The 19731-nt window shown below is 43.7% G+C and overlaps 1 pseudogene; it reads right to left on the bottom strand.

The window, feature by feature from the left end:
• Nucleotides 1-13629, bottom strand: part of LOC118369068 (RNA helicase aquarius-like) — a 74719-nt pseudogene extending 61090 nt beyond the window's left edge.
• Between the last annotated feature and the right edge of the window lie 6102 nt (nucleotides 13630-19731).

Here is a 19731-nt window from a genome sequence, read left to right as displayed (position 1 = left end):
CTTTTTTTAACTAGGTAGGCCAGTTGAGACCAAGTTCTCATATTTCGAACTGCGAAATGGCCAAGATAAAGCAAAGCAGTGAGACACAAACACAGAGTTACACATGGGATAAACAAACGTACAGTCAATAACACAATAGAAAAGTCTAAATACAGTGTGTGCAAATGTAGTGGGGGTTAAGGCAATAAATAGGCCATAGTGGTGAAATCATTACAATTTAGCATTAACACTGGAGTGATATATGTGTAAGTAGAGATACTGGGGTGCAAAGGAGCAAAATAAATATAGGAATGAGGTATTTAGGTGGGCTATTTACAGATAGGCTGTGGAGAGTTTACAGTCTAACCAGACACCTAGGTATTTGTAGTTGTCCACATATTCCAAGTCATTGGTTGAAAAGCATGCATTTAGTTTTACTTGCATTTAAGAGCAGTTGGAGGCAACGGAAGGAGAGTTGTATGCCCAGAAGTACATAGCAGAGAAGGTACAGTGGGATTTGCCATAACCATGGCAAGCCCAGTCACAGCTTCAATAGGATGAATTTGAGACTGTGGTTGTCAAGGTATTCTGGAGTCTAGAGATGCCCGTCATGCCCTTCTACCACAGTAAAATCAAATAAATAAAACACTGAGAGGCATTCAGGTATGATGGGTTTCCCTAAGGTTAATGGAACGTTAACGAGAACAAGGTCAGGTCTCTGTGTGTCACCATGACAACCTCACTAGACCTCAAGGGCTGGAGGTTAAGTGTTCGGAGGAGGATGAGGAGAATGATGTGTGACATGAGTTTGTGAGTGTGTATAGGCGGGGTGTGGGTGTCTGTGTGTGACGGTGGGAAATGTATGTATATGCATGCACTTCTATGTGTGTGTGTGTGTACGCCTGTGTGTGTGTACAGATGTCCACGTGTGTACCAGCCTACCTTCCTCGATGACGCGGCCCTTGTCGTCCAGCATGCCCTGCACCTCGCAGCCACTCACGTAGGCCAGGCCTGTCTGCTCCACAAAGGGCTGGCGCCGGTCGAGGCGCGTGCCGAAGGGCAGATTGGGCCACACCGTGACCAGAAAGCAAACGTTGTGCTTCCGCAGCACTGGGAGAAGGAGAGCGAAAACTCCCTGTCAGCGCTCGGCTGATCTTTAAAACATGAAGCTGTAATTATACAATGGGGAGGGGTGATGAGGGAGGCAGACAGGGAGAATCACATCACACACCTCTCAATTGAAAGACAAAAAGAAGGAGAATGTGAACCCGTAAAAGAGGTATGGAGGTGGGAGAGAAAGGGAGGGTGATTCTGGTAGCACTAGACTATCCTGACATCCTCCTGCACTCGGAGGTTCGCTATGTGTTGAAGAACAGACTCCTTTAGTACATCTACAGATTAAAAAAATAATCAATCCACTAATGTGATTTTCTGGATTTTGAAGTGTACCTATGATGAAAATTACAGGCCTCTCTCATCTTTTTAAGTGAGAGAACTTGCACAATTGGTGGCTGACTAAATACTTTTTTGCCCAGGCTTTATTACTGGGAGGGAGTGGGATCCACGAAGAGAGAGGGAGGGAGACAGAGTGCATGAGAAAGGAGAACAAAAGACAGAAAACTAGACGGTATATAGAGGGAATGCTGAAAGGTAGAGAAGAGAGAGGGAGAGCAGGGGATTGAGAGATGGCACAGCCATTTGCCTTCCCACTCGTGTTTGATGTGGTCTCGTACGTTGAGGTTGACAGCGATGGCTTAGCCACCTCCACGATGGAGAAGGCTGTGATGTCTGAAACTTCCTGGCTGGCCCCCAAACACCACACTCTGCCAAACGGATGACAAGACAGCAGGTCAACCCACAAACACCACACTATCATACTACGAGCGCCTGAAAATGTCATAGAAATTGAGTTATGAGTGAGGCAAAAATGATAAATTCTAAGTAAACAGAAATGTGGGAACATTTTCTTACCATCAGTTATAGGTGTGTGTTCTCTGCTCACCATGGTTTCATGCGAGTCACAACATCCTCCATGTCATGTCTGATCTCGTAGGTGGACTCCAGACGAAACAGGTTGAAGTTTCTCAGCAGGCAGTCGAGGAGGGTCAGGAACTGCAGGTTCCGTTTAGGAAGAACCAGACAAACTGGAACACAAGGATTAAACAGAGAGACATGACAAAAAAATCCTCTGTAATTGATGTCATTGGTATAGATCTATTACCTACCTATTTCAGTGTAACATAAACAGGACCTCGAGTTTTCCCTGACCAGGAACAACTCGGTAGCTATGTGACAGGGACAATCCCTTCGATATAACAGCTGCAGAGTAGACTAGAATGCTAATTTACACCTGTAATCTCTTGGAAGGCTAAAACAGTTAAGATAGCCTTATAGATGTCGATAGGCTCATGGATTTCAATGGGATTACAGGGCTTGTAGGCATCTTAGCCTGTGAAGGTGCCCCTGCTAGCCTAAAGAGGATTGGCCATTAAGAGGGTGCCAGCTCACTGCCTCTGTGGTGTGGGATAACACAGCAGGGTGTGTGTGCGAGACGAGTTTGCGCAGAGACACAGTAGACAGACACACACCTTCACCAGAATAGTACTCATTCGGGACTATGTTCTCATCCAGATAATCTCCTCCGTTAGCTAAAGAGGCATCTGGTTAAGTTGCTCGATCTGGGAGATTCGTCTCTCATGACGAGACACCTGTTAGTGTGAGAGAGGGAAGAAAGAGAGACAGAAAGAGAGCTGGAGAGAGAGAAAGAAAGACATTGGGTGAATGCACCATCCCCCCACTCTTACCCTCCCCTCACTCACTTGACAGTGGTATTAAAAACAAAGTTTTGTAAAAATAATCATGTCAGATGCATCACACTACTTCACCGTCTGTCATGACAACCCCTTCATTAGAGACCATCTCTCTCATACAGTTTGGCTTGTATCTCTTCAGTGAGCCTGCAGGCTGTTTTTTTTTTTAGGTCAGGGGCCTAAATGTAGTAGCATCCCTGATAGTTGTGTGCCAAATATGATGCAGAAGTCTATATAATCCCTGTGTTTAATATGTGATCAGTCAGTCACTAGCCGCCATGCTAAACTAATCCTGTTATACTGCGTGTTCCCTGCCAGTTACTATCTAACCCAGGGTTTTGTCACAGTCGTCCATCTTTGTACACCGCCGTGTTCCCTGCCAGTTACTATCTAACCCAGGGTTTTGTCACAGTCGTCCGTCCATCTTTGTACACCGCCGTGTTCCCTGCCAATTACTATCTAACCCAGGGTTTTGTCACAGTCGTCCATCTTGTTACACCGCCGTGTTCCCTGCCAGTTACTACCTAACCCAGGGTTTTGTCACAGTCGTCCATCTTTGTACACCGCCGTGTTCCCTGCCAGTTACTATCTAACCCAGGGTTTTGTCACAGTCGTCCATCTTGTTACACCGCCGTGTTCCCTGTCAGTTACTACCTAACCCAGGGTTTTGTCACAGTCGTCCATCTTTGTACACCGCCGTGTTCCCTGCCAGTTACTATCTAACCCAGGGTTTTGTCACAGTCGTCCATCTTGTTACACCGCCGTGTTCCCTGCCAGTTACTATCTAACCCAGGGTTTTGTCACAGTCGTCCATCTTGTTACACCGCCGTGTTCCCTGCCAGTTACTATCTAACCCAGGGTTTTGTCACAGTCGTCCATCTTGTTACACGCCGTGTTACCTGCCAGTTACTATCTAACCCAGGGTTTTGTCACAGTCGTCCATCTTGTTACACCGCCGTGTTCCCTGCCAGTTACTACCTAACCCAGGGTTTTGTCACAGTCGTCCATCTTGTTACACCGCCATGTTCCCTGCCAGTTACTATCTAACCCAGGGTTTTGTCACAGTCGTCCATCTTGTTACACCGCCGTGTTCCCTGCCAGTTACTATCTAACCCAGGGTTTTGTCACAGTCGTCCATCTTGTTACACCGCCGTGTTCCCTGCCAGTTACTATCTAACCCAGGGTTTTGTCACAGTCATCCATCTTGTTACACCGCCGTGTTCCCTGCCAGTTACTATCTAACCCAGGGTTTTGTCACAGTCATCCATCTTGTTACACCGCAGTGTTCCCTGCCAGTTACTATCTAACCCAGGGTTTTGTCACAGTCGTCCATCTTGTTACACCGCCATGTTCCCTGCCAGTTACTACCTAACCCAGGGTTTTGTCACAGTCGTCCATCTTGTTACACCGCCGTGTTCCCTGCCAGTTACTATCTAACCCAGGGTTTTGTCACAGTCGTCCATCTTGTTACACCGCCGTGTTCCCTGCCAGTTACCACCTAACCCAGGGTTTTGTCACAGTCGTCCATCTTGTTACACCGCCCTGTTCCCTGCCAGTTACTACCTAACCCAGGGTTTTGTCACAGTCGTCCAACTTGTTACACCGCCGTGTTCCCTGCCAGTTACTTTCTAACCCAGGGTTTTGTCTTAGTCAGCCATCCGGGACTGGTAGAGAGGTACATAGATCTAAAGACTGTACAACCCTGATTGAGACTAATACCCATCGAGCCCATCTCGGACAGTTATTGCAAAACGAAGCAAAGATTCCATAATGATGGATAAAGAATCCACTGCAATGTCGGTAATCTAAATAGGAAATTATTATTTCAAGAGTGGGTGGCTCATGGCTTTGAGGAATTATGTAAATAACCCCAAGAACAGTGATAGCTAGAAGCTCAGTAGCACTCTGACCAGCTCATCCTCTCATTCCCCAGGTTTAATTACAGACTTTCTCTGCAGTGTGTCCGTGGGACCTGCTCTGCTCCATCCTGCATAGCACATCTCTACACAGCACATCTCTAAACAGCACATCTCTACACAGCACAGCTCTACACAGCACAGCTCTACACAGCACAGCTCTACACAGCACAGCTCTACACAGCACATCTCTAAACAGCACATCTCTAAACAGCACAGCTCTACACAGCACAGCTCATCTCTACACAGCACACATCTCTACACAGCACATCTCTACACAGCACATCTCTACACAGCACATCTCTACACAGCACATCTCTACACAGCACATCTCTACACAGCACATCTCTACACAGCACATCTCTACAAGCCTCTGGCACCAGTGACCAAACAAATAATGCATAATACCAAAGTGGAATCTGGAGATTTTCGGATGCTCAGGGCAACCAGGAGCCACGCAAATGAGTCCCCTGACAATGGCTCTGGGAACAATCTAATCAGCTAATTATTGAAAAGCTTCTCTTCAGTGGCAGGCAGAGGAGAGGAGGACTAGAGAAGACTTGAAGTGGGTAATTACAGCAGTAGGGACAGAGCAGGTCAGTGGATGGACTGGTCGCATGGTGATGGAGGGTTATGGGGATGAGACTTGTTAACAACACACTGTATGCCTGTTTATAGGAGGGACGAAGGGTGGGTGGGTTTGGGGAGCAAATCAGATCAACAGTGGTGTTTTTTCCTAGGATAAGAGAAACCTTAGTGCTCTTTCCTCATTAGTCTCTCTCTACCTCCCTCTCCTCCACTTCATCCACTCCATCTCTATCGCCAATGTTGAGCCCTAATTGGATTCAAAGGCAAATTCAAGGGCGGAGAGGAGTGTGTGTGGGGGGTTGCATACTGTATGTACTCCAAAAGCATAAATGAATGTATTTTAAACCAGCCACGCCAACCCTATTATGATGCTATGCTCTCTGGGCGGTTATTGTTCCGCAAGCCAACATATACGTCGCTTCGGTTTAGCCAAGCCGTAAATAGAGGAGGGGTTCTCTCATTCTTAAGCGCATCTTGGGGGGCACGTAAATATTCATTATCTTAGCATCCTCTCCTTGTCTCCTTCCCATCATCCCTAACCATAGATCTAGGATCAGATGAAACTTCCCCAATTCCCACATTTTAAGCATTAGAACGATGAAATACATATCTGATCCCCTATCAGCGGTTAGGGACAACATCTCCCCGTTTCGAAACAGCACCGACCAGCAGCTCCAGGAGGACCTCTTTCTCAATGGTGGTGTCCTGTCCCTCTGCCAGCTCTGGTAACAGACATAGGTACGAGGCCACCCGGTGGAGAGTGTTGGGACTGTAGGGAGAAAAAACTACTTCAGCATATTTTACATTATGAACTATGAACTTCCAATTCATGTGTATTTTCTTTGAGCATCATGGTTATATTTTTTGCAACGCTTTTCTATTGACATAAATATATGAAATGAAGACCCAACGGTAGAAACGCACATTCAAGAGAATATATTACCATGCAGATTATGTTTTTCTGAGGAAAATGATCCTATTTCAAAGTCGCTACCTTTCATCTGACAATATGAAAAGTGTCCCATTCACCTAAGACACAGATATTTTCTTAAGTCCTGTAAGCATTGCGATGTACTGTACACTAGTCCTCGTGTTTTCCTACTCTGCCCTGCTAACTAAGGCCACTGCAGTCCTGCACTGTCAGCATGGTGTGTACAGGGGCTGGGGGGGCCGCATCAATGTGACGGGATTATGAAAATCCAAGCACATCTCTATTTCTCAGAGCTGAAGCAGAGGGTTGAGAGGCTGCTGTCTGAATAGAAGGCTGTTTTAATCAGACAGATGTGACATGTGCCACCATGACACAGACAGGGGTTGGTATAGAGAGAGACACTGTCTGTGACAGAGTCCTATTCAGACAGACCGGGACATGTGTCATTGTAGGCAGCAGTGTGGCCAGACCCGTGATGCCATGTTTAGTTTGACCACATGGGTCTGGGGTTTTGCTGACCATGCAGTTGGTCTGTCTGGCATGGGTCACGTTGCTGTACTGTACTCCATGACAAAGCTAAAATAGCTGCTTCCATTGAGTCATTAGGGAGATGAGGCTGGACGCAGGACAGATCTGAGAGCTGTTACTTTTTGTTAGGGCCATGAGCGCACTAGCCTGCCTAATTGTAATTTTATCGCCACCAAATCTCTAGCCAGACGACACGCAATGAGGAGTTCTTAAAAATGAAAGAGAAAAATACTGTGTGTGTGTAACGCCCTGCCTGTGAGGGTTTCCGTTAGGAAAATGTGGTGCCGGACATTTGACCGGCAGCATTTAAATTTACTGGACATTTTTTCTACATTTACTGGACCCATATGCATTGGGTTCATAACCTGATTAGGGGTCCACCCATGGTGCTCAGAATGACAGAGCTCACAGAACATGGCCATTTGAGGATACAAGGATACGCTGTCCTTCTTACTGAATTCTGATGCCCACTTTGAAGAAGTTAGAACAACTGTCCACACGTACTTTTCCTCAGCCAACATGACTAGTAATGAACAGCAAAATCACTAGTCTGTCAATCTACTATCCCCCATAGCAGAAAATTTAACTACTTTATTGGTTAGCTTGTCAAGAAAAAAATGGTCTATTTAAACTGACACTGGGACAGTTGTGGGACGATAGATCCCAAATTCATAAAACCAATAGGCCTAGGCTACATAAAAAAATAAATCAATGAGTCTGACGCAACAAATCAGAACGCATCGCTGGAAATGTTGATAAACTATTATTTCTTCACATTACACAGTGCATTCAGAAAGTATTACATTATTCTACGTTACAGCCTTGTTCTAAAATGGAGTAAATACAACTATTTCCTCATCAATCTACACAAAATACTCCATAATGACAAAGCAAAACCAAGTTAAGAATTTATTACAAGTAAAAAACAGAAATACCTTCTAAGTATTCAGATATTTTGCCATGAGACTGGAAATTGAGCTCAGGTGCATCCTGTTTCCATTGATCATCCTTGAAATGTTTTTACAACTTGGAGTCCATCTGTGGTAAATTTGATTGATCAAACATGATTTGGAAAGGCACACATCTGTCTATATCTGTCTATAAGGTCCCACCGTTAACAGTGCATGTCAGAGCAGAACCAAGCCATGAAGTCGAGGGAATTGTCCATAGAGCTCAGAGACAGTATTGTGTCGAGGCACAGATCTGGGGAAGGGTATCTGCAGCACTGAAGGTCCCTAAGAACACAGTGCCCTCAATCGTTCTTAAATGGAAGAAGTTTGGAACCGCCAAGACTCTTCCTAGAGCTCGCAGCTCGGGCCAAACTGAGCAATCGGGGGAGTGGGGAGGTAACCAAGAACCCGATGGTCACTATGACAGAGCTCCAGAGTGCCTCTGTGGAGATGGGAGAACCTTCCAGAAGGACAACCATCGCTGTAGCACCCCACCAATCAGGCCTTTATGATAAAGTGGCCAAATGAAGCCAGTCCTCAGTAAAACGCACATGACAGCTCGCTTGGAGTTTGACAAAAGGCTACCCAAAGGACTCTCAGACCATGAGAAACAAGATTCTCTGGTCTGATGAAACCAAGAATGAACTCTTTGGCCTAAATGCCAAGCGTCACATCTGGAAGAAACCTGGCACCATCCCTATGGTGAAGCATGGTGGGGCGGCAGATAGCCTAGTGGTTATAGCATTGGACGAGTAACCGAAATGTTGCTTGATCAACTCCCTGAGCTGACAAGGTAAATATCTGTTGTTCTGCAACTGAACAAGGCAGTTAACCCACTGTTCCTAGGCCATCATTGAAAATAAGAATTTGTTCTTAACTGGGAAAGGTGAATAAAGAAAAGTACAGAGAGATTCTTGATGAAAACCTGCTCCAGAGCACTCAGGACCTCTGAGGTGAGGGTTCACTATTCAACTGGACAATGACCATAAGCACACAGCCAAGACAAAGCAGGAGTGGCTTCGGGACAAGTCTCTGAATGTCCTTGAGTGGCCCAGTCAGAGCCCGGACTTGAACCCTAATCTAATGTCTCTGGAGAGACCTGAAAATAGCTGTGCTGTCCCCATCCAACCTGACAGAGCCTGAGAGTATTGGGAGAAACTCCTCAAACACAGGTGTGCCAAGCTCGTAGCGTCATACCCAAGAAGACCCGAGGCTGTAATCACTGCCAAAAGGTGCTTCAACAAAGTCCTGAGTAAAGGGTTTGAATGCTTATGTAATTGTGATATCAGTTTTTTATTTGTAATAAATTTGCTAACATTTCTAAAAACCTTTGTCATTATGGGGTATTATGGGGTATTGTGTGTAGATCGATGAAGGAAAAAAACTATTGAATTCATTTTAGAATAATGCTGTAATGTCACAAAAGGTAGAAAAAGTGAAGAGGTCTGAATACTTTCCGAAGGCACTGTAAATGCAGCAATGTGCACTAAGCAGTAGGCTAGGCACGAAAGTTTGTCCCATAATGCAATTTATGGGAAAACACCATTTTCAAAGCACATGCGAGCGGTTTCATTTGACAGATGAAAATATCAGCTAGAAATTTAGGAAGAGGGGAGATCTAATATGCAACAACTAGCATTGGTTGCTAATATGACTAGGATTGTGCCTTTGGCTACTGGACTATGAAAGAAAGTTGATATAAAATAATTGCCTCCTAGGCTGTGGTCTGACTTTGGCTAGGCTACTTTGAAGCAAGGTAAGACATACCTCATAATAAAAGTTGTAAAAGTTCAGGATTCAAACAATTTAAGTATGTTTTCAAAATGCATACTGCCTCCAGCTCATTGCAAAGTGGTGTGTGAAGTGCTGATGAGGCCTGCCTTCCGTTGCCTATATATTTGCTGTTTGAGATGCTGTAGAAGCAGTTCTCACACTGTCTTTGACAGATTTCCCCTCAAAGGCTCTGTATGCTGTATGCATGTGATAAGATACATAACGAATAAGCTGTACAATATATTCCACAAAATTATGCAAATGAACCTATAGACCGATAAGCGTTACCAGAAAAATATATTTCCATCAACTGGTATTCCCAATGAATAGGCTAAAAAGCATTATTTCGCAAAGGGATTTTTTCCCAAGACAATCGGTTGGTGGCAATTTTATTTATCGGCTTTGTTCTTTGTTCTTTTTTCGGCTAAAAGCCGGTTATTACCGGCTAACGGAAACCCTGCTGCCCATGTGTGTTTTGGGGACTTAGCGAATCTATATGGAATAATGGATGAGGGGCAGTTTAGCTTATGGGTAGCACAGCTGGAATAGCTGGCAATAATAAGAGAGTTTTGTGGGTAAAAAGCACCTTGTTAAAAGTGATGGAAGCCTTTAAAGCCGGGGGGCTCGGTGACAATGCAGAGCCTGGCTTTATCCATGAGACAATAACACAGAGGGGAAAGAGAGTCTCAGCAGCACCTAGGACCAGGGTCAGAAGGAAAGGAGGAAAGGATAGGAAGCACACACACACTAACAAGGCCCAGCCCCATGAAAGCGATGGAAGGGGGGTTTGGCAAGGCCACTTGCTAATATGATCTGACAAATACAGCTGTTCAAAGAGTTTATTCTCAAGCCCCTGCAAATTGCTGAAATTAATGAGGCGAGTCTCTCTCTCTTGCTGGTACCACACTACTCTGCACATTCAAGGACTCACATGCTGCCTGCCATTTGCGGTCAGGGGTGCAGCGGTTGGGATGTTAGCGATACGACAGTGACAATTCAGCATTTGTCATCATGGTAGCATAAAGGTTAGGGTGTGTATGGATGTTTTTTGGGGTTCACAATCCCAGATATGACTCCCCTCCCCACCCACACACTACCTGAGATGGTCAAACTGTTTGGTGAGGGATTCCTGTGTGTCCACAGCTCCCACATTGGACAGGGCAAAGTCCTGCAGCTCTGGGAAATTGCTGCCTTCTGAAAGGCAAGACACAGCAAACATTTAGAGATCATAAGGAAACAACTCCTTACCCACACACCCCAGAGACCGTGTGATGTCAGGCACCTTTTTCATTTCCCTAATGTACTAATCCAACATCTGTGTGGGGCTAGAGAGAGGTAGGGGAAAGAGCGAGAGATGGACAGATGGAGAGAATATTAGGATGAACAGATGAACCAGCCTGCATATTTCTCTTTAAATTAATTTGATCATATCAAGTTGAGAGGTAAAAATGCATGTAAGGCTGAAATCTAAAATATTGAGAATTCTCTCTAGGACTGACTTTGACTTGATATTCTTTCTTGTAAATGACATATGGAAGCTGTCAGTAAATTATGAATGTTCCATATTCATACATGTAACAACTCACAGCATGGGTTATGTCTCCCAGGTGCACACAGTACACTTAGGTAAACTTTTTCCTATCTTTAACGCTTAAATGTGCAAATGATGTTCAAAACTGATGCCTATCAACGATTTGAAAAATCTAGAATCATTTGTGATGTGGACAGGTCAAGTAAGCAACGAAACAAAACAGAGTAACTCATCCATCCATCCTGGGTAGTACTGTATACAAGTACCTGCAGTGATGCGATTCTGTCGTAGTGGAGCGTGGTCATCTCCTCTGTCAGGGCGTTGCCTGTCTGGTCGTTGATCCCAAAGCCGGTGTAGAACAGCATGCCCAGTAACTGGCAGAAGAGGTGTCCCTCCTCCTCTCTCTGCATGAGGCTGGACACCCGGTGGGAGTCATCACCACCAGGTGGGAGTCATCACCACCAGGTGGGAGTCATCACCACCAGGTGGGAGTCATCACCACCAGGTGGGAGTCATCTAGCACCGTGTTGAACCAGCAACGTGTTAGGATCAGGGCCTGGGGACAGACATAGAAGGGAACCACACATTACACATCATGGTAAAACAATGAAACCGCTGCCCTTATACAAGACTATAGGCTCAATAAATATGATCTTAGATCTTAAAATGTTGTTTTTTAAATAAATATTCACGCATCTACCTGTAACTAGAAAAAGCATAATTTGGGTTCAATAGGGGTCAATCAGATCAATCCATCTACAAACCAGAATTCCCAGCATTGAGGCACAGAGAATAAATAGGGCCCTATTGATTCAGAGTCTATTTCAGCAGGGTGGTTTGGACTATTTTTTTGCATTTCATAGATGAGGGTTGGAAGTCAAATTTCAAAAAATGGAAAGGAGAAAAACAATGACAACATCCTACACTACTCACAAAAATAACAGCAAAAATGAATAGAAAAAAAGCCATGTCATCTACTGAGTTCACCTCTCTGCAGATGATACTACTCCCGCAACAAGACAGGCAAGCTTTATCTACGGCCACAGCTTTGATCTCCACAGACCTGTCACAGACGGCTCAACCTAACAGACACACAAAATGTAGGATCTCTTTTTCCATACAGAGATTCACAGGGTCTTATCACATCATCCCAGAGGGAAGCATGAGATTTCAGCCATCCCTTTGTAAAAGGATACTGCTGAGGAGGAAAGGACTTCTCTGGAGGCAGCTTGCCTTGCCAGTGCCAGGAAAAGGATAGCATGTCATCGGATAGGGGGAAAATCAATCCATCCCATCCTCCCTCGGGGGGAACAGGAGAACCGTGGCCATTCAGCCCAGAGAGGGAAGGAAACATCTTGACTATGTGACATCCTCTCTGCGTGTCATGATGAAACCAAAACAGACCACAGAAAAGAAAGCACACTACACCATGACGTTAAAACTCATTTTCTACGCTAGAAATAACCTGTATTTTCTCAACGTCATCAAAAAACAATCATTTAAGGTTGCATACTCTACACATATCAAGATAAAAATAGGAGTACAGGTATAGGTAGATACAGCAACCTCAAATGTGTCTCTGCATGCTCAGTGAATACAGATATTCAGTTGATTCTATATAAATGGATGCCTAGCACACTTCATACATATGCTACACAACACCACCATAGATTCCCTTATAAATAGTGTGTTTCTTACCTCCAGGTGAATCATGAGCTCGATGAACCTCACGCAGGAGTGGACCTCCCCCCCCAACGGCCTGAGAGAGACAACACAGGAAGACAGTCAGTTCAGGTAATAACATACACAACACGCATGACCACCATCACACACACTCAAACACAGAGGGGGATATGGGAGATGAAGGAGGGTTTTCAGCAAACAACTGTGGACGACACCATGACGTGTGTGTGTGTGTGTGTGTGTGTGTGTGTGTGTGTGTGTGTGTGTGTGTGTGTGTGTGTGTGTGTGTGTGTGTGTGTGAGAGAGAGAGGGAGGGAGAGGGAGAGGGAGAGAGAGAGAGAGAGAAAGAGAGAGTGCTGGGGCCAGGAAGGGGGTCTGTGTGTCGCCTTACATTACATCACCACACAGACTGTCACTGTGGGCGTGGCGGGGGGCAGCTGGACAGGGCTGCTCTTTCAGAGTGGGGGTCAAGTCAGGAGGAAAGGATGAACTTTGGGACTGATAAAAGGTTGGAAATGGTGCATCTCACACCAGTAATGAGGGACGTTTGGACTGTAGAAATGTCACGTATAAAGACTAGGAGGTAAAGGCATGTGCATGGGGTGTCCTAGTTTGCCTCTGGTACCCAAGTAAGATGTCTGTCTCTCTGCTAAAGCTTAAAATAAACGGCAGAATATTTTTAAATTGGCACAATAAGTTGTGAAAACTTTTCAGCATGAGGAAAATGTCGTTGAGCACCATTTTAAGCCTTGAAAATCTAATCTTTCTCCTCCAGTAAATGTGGTCTCCCCGCTGTGGTGTCCAGCTGCTTACGGGAATACAACAAAGCTGCATTGTTCATAAATCACAGCTGTGTTGCTAAATGTTTACCTGCTGGGGAGACGGACATCAGAACCACCAAAAACGTCTTAATGAGCTCAGAAAGGAATGTCCTCTCCATCTTGCCTCTGGAAATAGAAGGAAGGAAATAATAATTAGCGACACGCAACACAACGCTGTGCCTTTGATGGAACTATTCTAATTTCTGAGGGGACTATTATACTTTTGATGGGACTATGGACAAAACAAAAATGTCGATTTTGGATGGGACTATTATATTTTTTTGATAGAACTACTATATTTCGGATGAGACTACTATATTTCCGATGGGACTACTATATTTCGGGTGAGACTACTATATTTCGGATGAGACTACTATATTTCGGATGAGACTACTATATTTCGGATGAGTACTATATTTAGAATGAGACTACTATATTTCGGATGAGTACTATATTTAGAATGAGACTACTATATTTCAGATGGGACTATTATAATTTGGACAGGACTATTATACTTTGGAGGGACCATTAGATTTAGGATGGGACTGTTTCTACAGCTGGTGCAGGCACATGGCAGAAGCTTTGCCATCCAGAAGCTTTGAAGCTTTGCCATCCAGCTTGTCAAAATGTTCTTGATCAGATTGAAAAACTTTTGGAGCTTGCGAACATTCGTCAACTCGTGTTGGAGTCAAGACTGTACAGATGACAGACAGTGAGTCTAATGACGCTATAAAAAAAAATGGTTTGTCTTTGGTTGACCGACCCTTTTCTACATAATAAATCCCTATTCAGTAATGTAAAAAATATTTTGGCATAATCTTAAACATTATGCATATCTAACAGTGTGACAGTTCTAAAGAAAGGAGCACTGCAGGATAAGGGAGAGAGGAGCTCTTACTGGTAAGAGACGCATCCACCTGGGCAGTAAGATGAGCTGCTGCACCTGCTCTCTGATCAAATCCACCTCCTGAGAGACAGACAAACAGAAAGAAGCAGAGGGAGAGCAGAGAGAAAGACAGAGAGAAAATGGGAGAGGGGATCAGAGAGGGACATAAGGATATTTGAGAGTTGGTAGAATAATTGCTTTGCACCAAATAGATTCTAACCATTGCATATGCTTCAGTAGAATCAGAGGGATAACAATCGAATTTCAGAGTGAGACTGGTGCAGTGGCTACCCATTGTTTTGAGCAGGACTGGGGAAAACAGATAAGCTTGGGTGGCACCTGAGTATAAAGTGTTTTGAAGTGTAACACTGCCACCTAGTGGAAGCTAAACCAAACTACTTTCATGGAAACCACATCCAGGATGTTTTTCCCTGACTTCTGCTCTTGTCCGCTCAGCTTTGTGGATCTGAGACTAGGGCTGTGGCGGTCATGGAATTTTGTCAGCCGCTGATTGTCAAGCAAATAACTGCTGGTCTCACTGTAATTGACCATAAATGAACACAAACATTTAGCATCTCCTGGCATCCACACTTGGCCTACAAGGCACTGATGCAGCCCTTTGGAATGTCTACATTTGAAAAAGTCTAATAAATCCATGTAATATAGCCTACACCATCACAATATATCCATGATTTATTTTAGACAGGTCTAATGAAACATGATATGAAGAAAATGTAGTCTATTTCAGAATAACATATTCTGAAGAGTCCTTATGTTAGGTCCTGATCTGGCTATGACATAAAAGTATGGCTGTGGGCTACACTAGTTGGCTGAGCAGACAAGATTTGATTAGAATTCTGTGACATTATTTTATAATATGAATTTCACAGCGGCATCCCCTTGTGTGAATGTAATGACCCCTAAAAAAACTGCTTTATTAGAAAGGTGCATTTTTAAATGTTGAAAATTACCTTCCCCAATCTTGAAACTAACACGCCTATTTATGCCAGTTAGGCTCCACACCATTTGTAAAGCAGATGAATGTGCTGAATGTTAAGAAGTTATTTGGCCACTTCAGTTGCAAAACAAGTATAGACCTATGGGCTAGGATACATGAGGTGTGCGCCTATGATAAATTGCATGCGCTGTTTCTTGCCTTACTGCACAAGCTGAGCATCATTCACAAGTGATTGGTTCATATTGTTACCCATCAGACTATTCTTCATTTAATCTTGTCGTTAAATATACTATATATAAATGTGTTTTTATTTAGAATGGACCATCATGATGAGCCTGTCTCAGAACAAGCAGGGGAAAGAAATATGTAATATATGCACTTAAATAGCTAACGGAGAATCCTTTCCCGTGGTTCATTTTATTGCCAGCCAGGTAGGCTATACTCCTGTTGTAAAGCGAAGCAATGTACTTAATATTAGGAAAGTATAGAAATACACTTAAAAGGCCTAACTGACATAAAGCTGATAGGATCCTCTTTTAATTAGAGGCCATCAAAAATCTGTTTTCTAACATAACTGCATAGCCTATAGAAATGTTGCTGCAACATGAGCTCATGGGCTCTCATGAAGTGTTTCATTTTTGATAACATTTGCATTTATGTCAGAGTGATTAGAGGGACAATAGAGTACTGAGTAGCAGGCAGTTAGCAAGTTTGGTAGGCTATTAATGACCATCAGCAGCATAAGAGCTTGGAGAAGCCTAATTACTGTGACTAAACAGTCACGTGGAATTTGACTGCAGTCGTGACCGCCGGTGTGGTAGTAATACGGTCACCATAACAGCCCTATCTGAGACGACTGAGACTACTGGGTAAGCATGACCAGTAGCTCTATCTACAGTACCAGTCAAAAGTTTGGACACACCTACTCATTCAAGGGTTTTTCTTAATTTTTGTATATTTTCTACATTGTAGAATAATGGTGAAGATACAGTGCCTTGCGAAAGTTTCATTTCAGGCTTCAAACATAAAGATATAAAACTGATGTTGATTCTTCACAAAAAAATACAGTTTTATGTCTTTATGTTTGAAGCCTGAAATGTGGCAAAAGGTCGCAAAGTTCAAGGGGGCTGAATACTTTGGCAAGGCATTGTATCATAACTATGAAATAACACACATGGAATCATGTAGTAACCAAAAAAGTGTTAAACAAATCAAAATATATTTTATATTCTTCAAAGTAGCAACACTTTGCCTTGACAGCTTTACACACCCATGGCATTCTCTCAACCTGCTTCACCTGGAATGCTTTTCCAACATTCTTGAAGGAGTTCCCATATATGCTGAGCACTTGTTGCTTTTCCTTCACTCTGCGGTCCAACTCATCACAAACCATCTCAATTGGGTTTAAGTTGGGTGATTGTTGAGGCCAGGTCATCTGATGCAGCACTCCATCACTCTTCTTCTTGGTCAAATAGCCCTTACACAGCTTGGAGGTGTGTTGGTCATTGTCCTGTTGAAAAACAAATTATAGTCCCACTAAGCGCAAACTAGATGGGATGGCAAATCGCTGCAGAATGCTATGCTGGTTTAGTGTGCATTGAATTCTAAATAAATCCCTGACAGTGTCACCAGCAAAGCGCCCCCACACCATCACATCTCCTCCTCCATGCTTCACGGTGGGAACGACACAAGCGGAGAACATCCGTTCACCTATTGCGTCTCACAAAGACAAGGAGGTTTAGTAGTAGTTTCTTTGCAGAAATCCGACCATGAAGGCCTGATTAACACAGTCTCAACACAGTTGAGATGTGTCTGTTACTGGAACTCTGAAGCATTTATTTGGGCTGCAATTTCTGAGGTGCAGTTAACTCTAATGAACTTATCCTCTACAGCAGAGGTAACCCTGGGTCTTCCTTTCCTGTGGCGGTCCTCACGAGAGCCAGTTTCATCATAGCACTTGATGTTTTTTTGCGGCTCCACTTGAAGAAACTTTCAAAGTTCTTGAATTCCACAAATTAACATTTAAGGCACACCTGTTAATTGAAATGCATTTCAGGTGACTACCTCATGAAGCTGGTTGAGAGAATGACAAGATTGTGCAAAGCTGTCATCAAGGCAAAGGATGGCTACTTTGAAGAATCAATATAAACAATATAAAATATATTTTGATTTGTTTAACACTTTTTTGGTTACTACATGATTACATGTGTGTTATGTCATAGTTGTGATGTCGTCACTATTATTCTATAATGTATAAAAAAAGTACAAATAATGAAAAACCCTGGAATGAGTAGGTGTGTCCACACTTGACTGGTACTGTATAGTTCAGCTATATTGCTTCCACTGGTACAGTTCCATCAGGTCCAAGAAGGGGAGTGAATAAGGGAAGAGGGAAGGGACTCTTCATTCATGGTTTTTACCAACATACTTTCTGCTATAAAACAACCTCCTATACCCAAGATGCTTATATAATATGTGGTGATTCAGCCAATAACAAATTCCCCATTTCCAGAGAGGTAGAAATTGGTTGGTGTGTAACATACCAGGCTGTACCAGGCTGTACCAAGCAGTGGTGGAGGAAGACAAACAGTACAGTCTGTTCCTTCAGAGACACGTCCTCCATCACACACTTAAATAAGTAGGGGAAGTGGCTTGGCACCTTCATAAACACCTGGATACACATAATAAACCAAGGGTTAAAAACAACATTAGAGGACATTGATATAGAAGACATTGATCAATGCTCGCTGGAGACATTTGCCCTAAGTAGATGTATTGCTGGGGCTGTCCATGTACAGCCCACACACAACACCCACATTCACAACAATATAGCATGTACAACAACACACTCACTGATTGTTAACACAGCTAAGCATTTGCTATGTGAACCAAAAATCTACAACCAAGGATGAACATTTCTGTTTGACAGGCCAGGGTATTCATTCTTACTTCACAGGCAGGGACGTTCTCTCTGATGATAAATTATTATCATTGATAATGTATTGAGGCCACATTAAAAAGGGTCAAAAATCCACCTGAATTCCAGTAACATGATCTTCCTAATGGCGAACCTGAAGATAAAATAGCAGACATGGAATACTTGGTTAAACCATTTATTCGACTTGTGGTAAGAAGATTTAACATTACAAAATACTGATGCTATTCAAGAGTTGAGTTCACTCACACGGACTTTAGAATCACTTTCTCATAGACATCCTCCAAGACCTGAGTGGGTGACAAATACCGTTTGTTAGAGCAAGCAGACCATCTCCACTATATTCATAAATAAATCAATTATATATCTAAGTAGGAGGCTAACCTTTGGGTCGAATGGTAGTTTATTCTTGGGGCACCCAGTATCTATTAGCCAACTTGAAAAATAAAGTGAGAGAGGTTATTATAACAAAAACTATAATCTCGGCATCCCATAAGCAAATGTTGTGTGAGTGCACTGGATTTGTTTCTGGGAGTGATGGTAAGATGTCTGGCCCAGAGTGAGTGGAGGAACCAGGAGGGATTTGCTTTGGTAGAGAACACCAGCTCCTCTGAAATCATCTTGGCCAAGTCAAATGGGGGAAATGAACCCCTCCCGGAATTCAGAAGATGCCAGCCAGGGCTGCATTCAGTACAACAGAACGGTGTGCAATGTGGAATTCAACAGAAATGGAACTCAAATCAAATAAAAGTTCACTGGTCGAATACACATATTTGCAGAGGCTATCGCAGGTGCAGCAAAATGCTTGTTTCTAGCTCCAACAGTGAAAGAAAACTGTACTGAAAAACCAGTTGGAAAACATTGTGATTATGGTGGCCCAGAGGGCGATGACCTGGTGTGCTGCACAAGTTTTGCGATTTCAGATGGTCACATCCATATTGATCAGGCCACACCCACCAAATGTACCTCTAGCCAGCAGATCCGACCTGCTTGCTAACAGCTGCACTAGGGTCGGACAGCCTTCAGTCTGTAGATTTAGACACTGCATAGCTGGCGCGAGATATGGCTCAGAAAATGTACCTCAATCCAGAAATGAGAAATGCCATTCCATAATGGCTGCTGTGGCTACTGCTAGCTAGCATGAGGATGAAAACGGCAGTTAACTTAAACTAGCAGTCTATAAAACTTATCTTGGTGTAACAATTGGGATAATGGAACAATTTGGGTACAACGCATTTCTCATCCTGGGATTGCAGGACAATTTCCAAGCCATAGCTCACAACACCTCTGCTGTGTGTTAATCAACACAGGAAGCCTTCCTATCCCATTGCAACTGTAAGCAAGCGGGTCGGACCTGCTGGCTAACGTACCTCAAAGGCTGTTTAAGAACCGTCTGCACCAAAAACGTGTTGTTCAGCACAAACCGTCACGCAACCTTGCAA

This window comes from Oncorhynchus keta, chromosome 35, assembly GCF_023373465.1.
Source record: "Oncorhynchus keta strain PuntledgeMale-10-30-2019 chromosome 35, Oket_V2, whole genome shotgun sequence".
Taxonomy (NCBI): domain Eukaryota; kingdom Metazoa; phylum Chordata; class Actinopteri; order Salmoniformes; family Salmonidae; genus Oncorhynchus; species Oncorhynchus keta.
The sequence above is the reverse complement of the archived record's forward strand: the minus strand, read 5'-3'. Positions and strand labels throughout refer to the sequence as shown.